This window comes from Ambystoma mexicanum, chromosome 4p (genome assembly GCF_040938575.1).
Source record: "Ambystoma mexicanum isolate Mex_15411 chromosome 4p, UKY_AmexF1_1, whole genome shotgun sequence".
Taxonomy (NCBI): domain Eukaryota; kingdom Metazoa; phylum Chordata; class Amphibia; order Caudata; family Ambystomatidae; genus Ambystoma; species Ambystoma mexicanum.
Genome location: NC_090927.1, coordinates 1,199,499,831 through 1,199,504,222, shown reverse-complemented (window position 1 = coordinate 1,199,504,222; position 4,392 = coordinate 1,199,499,831).

Here is a 4,392-nt window from a genome sequence, read left to right as displayed (position 1 = left end):
TGAGAGTCCTTGCAACAGTTAAAGACACCAAACAGGAGATCAGCTCGAACCTGCAACCCCTGGGAACCGAGGACTGCAACTTTCAGCGGGAAAAGCAACGTCGGACCATCTTCCTTTATTCTGCAAAGTCTGAGGAAGAATCTGAGCACTGGGGTAAAATTACAAACTTTCTAACCTACCACTATACTCCCATTATAAATAAGCTTTATTATAAGCCCATTGACTTCTAACACTTTTGGCTTTGCCATTGCTTGCTTGCGCAAGACATTGACACTTGGGGCTACTTTTGGGCATTAGTCTAACTTGAACCCTAACTTTAAGAACCTTTCACTGGACCCCAGAGACCCTACCTTCATTTTTCCCTGCATCCCACGTTCTGTGGAACTGTATCCTGAACTATTGGGCACAGGGCCCCAGGCAATTTAGGGCTGGACAATTTTAGTTGGGATCATCTCTGTGAACCTTTTTGTGCATAATACCTGTCTAACTTTCCTTTACAAGAGTTTCCGATATGTATTATGCCCTATAACAAAGTGAATGTATATATGCATTTAATTTGATAGTGTCGTGTGATCTGTCTACCTGCTTATAGTCATTATTCTATAGTGTGTTTTGGCTATAAATAAATAACTATTTTTATACATCCTAAGTGTAATCTGTGATTACCATTGTGTGACCCCATTGTGGACCCTTTACAAGCTCACCCCCTCTGAAGAACTTAACCTAGACCGCCTGTCACTGCTACCTAAACTGGTTTGGCTACAGCTTCCCAGAGTTGTTCCTGTCACAATATAGGTTGGCATTCTATACATCTGTCCACCAGGCGAGAGTATAGCAAATCAGTCCTAACAGTTGCTGACATCTCCAATGTCATTGGCCCCATATCCATGTGTCCAAGGACAGATGATAAATACATGATGGGCTTGTGATCACTCCCTCTTCGATCTACCACTTCAAATGAGGTAATCAAGTCCCAATCTTTTACCCCCATCAGGACATAATCTATCCTGCTCGACCCGGTATGCCTGCAAAAAATATTCTTTGCGAGCTGATCCATCGCCCAGGAGCCATTACATGCCCTGAGATTTACATCATTTAAGAGAGTCGTGCTAACTGTACTGCTAGTGTGTGTGATTTTCTCGGGTGGATAAATGAAGATCTTTGTTGCCCTTTCCCAGAGGGCTTTGAGTGCATGAATTGACAATCCGCAATTCCTGGTGTTGTGATCCTTGCCCAAGCAATACAGACAAATCCAGTGACAGATCAGAGTTCGACATCTACCGGACGCAATCTGTGCACGGATTGAAGCCAGAGGCCTTCGACGTAAGCATGGTGCAGAGAAACATTCTCTAAAGATCAACAGATTCTGTTCCCGAACAGAGTGCTTGGGGAAAAAAGAACTGAGGTCACGGGGCAGGGTGCCAAGGTAGAGCCGCTCTGTGCCCACTGGCGACGGAAACGGTTCTGAAGAACAGCTGTGCTGTGAATAGGATATCATAGTTGTGGAACCCTTGGGAGGAAGAAATCTATTAGAAGAAACACAAATGTGCTATGAATTGGATAACGAAATTGGTTCACTGCTTGGTACAGTTGAACTTGAGGGAATATCTAGTTAAGGAAAATGATCATGCCTTGGTGGTGATGGTCCAGGGGGATTTTTTTTAATCATCTGAACACAATTCTTCAGACTTTATTCTCAATCTACTGCTTTGATCTCTGAAGAACAAGAGGGGTTTAGGAAATGCCAGCAGGAGTGTCTTAGTAATGGGACCCTGGAAGGAGCTAAGTGCAAATTCCAAGATCATGGACTTCCTTATACAACAGCACCAGATTTGATAAAAGACAACCTGACTGGCCCCAGAAAGAAAAAAAATGTGTATACTGATGCAAACTAATGTAGAGGGTAACCCTCTCTGTTACCCTAATAACTATCAATTCCAAACAATTCCTTGGACAATGCACGAATCCAGATTTTCAGACTGGCAGCGACTACTACATCAAGTGCTCGCTTTCAGAGGTGGCCAGAATGACACTCCTCTAATCAGTTAGTTGTGAGCCCCACAATTGGCGTTAGTGGCCATCAATGAAGGGCACATGCAGTTTCACTGCAACACCCAAAGCTAAATCACTGGTCTGATTTCTTGCAACTCACTATGAAGTGTACAGTTGCCTGCATCATCAGTCAAAAGTATTTTAAGAGAGAACAAATTACTTACCTCGCCAGAATGTTCTTACTGATGGATGTTCCTCCCACGGATTCCTCATGTTTATTAGCATCTCCCAGCGCAGCTGCTCTTCTGAAAACTTTCTTCCTACAAGGTACACAGCGCAGCACTGTTTCAGCCCTGTACATATGCCAAGAGGGGGAGGAAGATGAGGAATCCATGGGAGGAACATTCATCAGAAAGAACATCACTGAGGTGCAAGTTAGTTGTTCTTCTAACGGAATTTTTCCTCCCAAGGATTACTCATCTTTGAAAGTCTCCCAAAGCAGTACATACAGTGGAGTAACTTTGCTGAAAATGTTGGGGATGACATAACTGAAAGAAAGGGGCAGGGTAGAGAGGGCAGTCGTTGGCACTGAGGGATAAGAATAAACTACTACACCACAGGAGTCCATTGCAGACGCCCTGAGTTAGCACTTTCATAAGACTGATGGGCATCTTTAAAATTCAATTTTAAAGACACGCAAGTCTTCTGAAACTTATAACACCACAGTTGGTCTTTAGAATTCACTGCATCGACAACAGAAAAAAGCCTGCTCCACCTTTACCTAAAGTGGGTCTGCAAGCAGGCTGAAGGGAGCTGGTGTTTGATTATTGCCACCAAGGCACTGACTCAAACAAGCATAGACATAATATAAAATGGATGCCTGCAAGATTTTAAAACAGTGAATTAGGTTGCTTATTCTGATTTCAATAAATACTTGCAACATCTTTTATTTGATTTGTTTTAGATGTAGCAACAGTTTACCCAACTGGTGTGTAACCCTGATTATTTGCATTTTATTTTATGTATAGAGCAGTAAACGCCAAAGTGTTTAACAAGTCTCGGGAGGATAGCTCAGGGGCAACATGCTCGCCTTGGAAGCAAGACGACAGAACACAGGTTTGATCCCCGGAACCCCGCTTAGAAACCTCTGGGTATTAAGCGCGTTATAAATAACCAATTATAAAAAATTATAATTATCAGAAGTAAATTCTGCAGCCAGTGCAGGAACGTAAAGAATGTTGCTGTACTAGGATTCTTGAATGCTGGCATGGAATTACTTAGTTAATACATATTATCCCTCTAAGGTCTTGGACCTGCTATGGTGGGGTTTGCATAGCCAAATGACTGTCCAATATCCACTTTATTCCTCAGGCAGTAGGTGAGGACAATGCTAGACGATTAGGAACAGGCTTGGCTACAGACCGTTCCAGACCACTTTGGGTAAAGATAGGATGTCAGCTGGGACTTTGAGTAGATTTAATTGTCTAAGGGATTTGAAGGCGATTGACTGGCAGGAGGCCCAACTTAAAGATGGTCTGCCACTGGTGGCCCTTTAGAGAACCAACGGTAACCAAATGTATAGTGAAGGCTCCGAATTTGCTGTGGGGAGTGAGGAGGGCTTAATGACTTAAAAGGGAGTGCTATTCATATCCCAAAGCCCATTTCCAAATGACCCTAGCACCTGCTGACCGATGTCTCGGGAGGATAGCTCACAACACAGGTTCTATCCCCGGGTCCACGCTTAAAAACCTCTGAACAGACAGCCCGAACCAGGACATAAGCCCACAATTCTCTAAACAGAACCCCCTGAGCTGAGAAAGGTGCATACCAGAGCTTGCCAAATGATTAAGGGTTGATAGACTGCACACGGTGCATTCTTACAAGAAGGCTCAGAGTGAACTCAGGATAAAACACACATCACACGAGGGGAAAGATCCAGAGTGGAGGTCATGCAAGCAGCCACATGGAGACAGTAATAGATTTCACTCATGAAAGAGGACTGGTCCATGCATGTACACAACACGGGTGGGCAGATGTGAACACTTACGCCTCTCCAGCTCCACAGGCTCCCCCTCGTCTCCCCAGTCACTGGCCATCCTGCCAAAAGATTGGGGGGGGGGGGAACAAAAAGGCAGGCCATAAAAGTTGGGGGGACACAAAACCCTGTCCCCCTTCCCCCCCAATAATTACACCCATGAGTACAATGACCTAGAGGGAGGGTAGCAAGGACAGCACCTAACCCAAACAATTATGTAGGACAGCCCTGCCAAAACAAGCATCCTGAACAGTCTGAGAATCCAAGCAGTAGCGTTTAGCGAACTTGTGCAAAGAAGCCCATGTAGAAGACTGGAAAATTCCCATAACAGGTACTTCACATTGCAGGCCAGTGTGGAACACAGC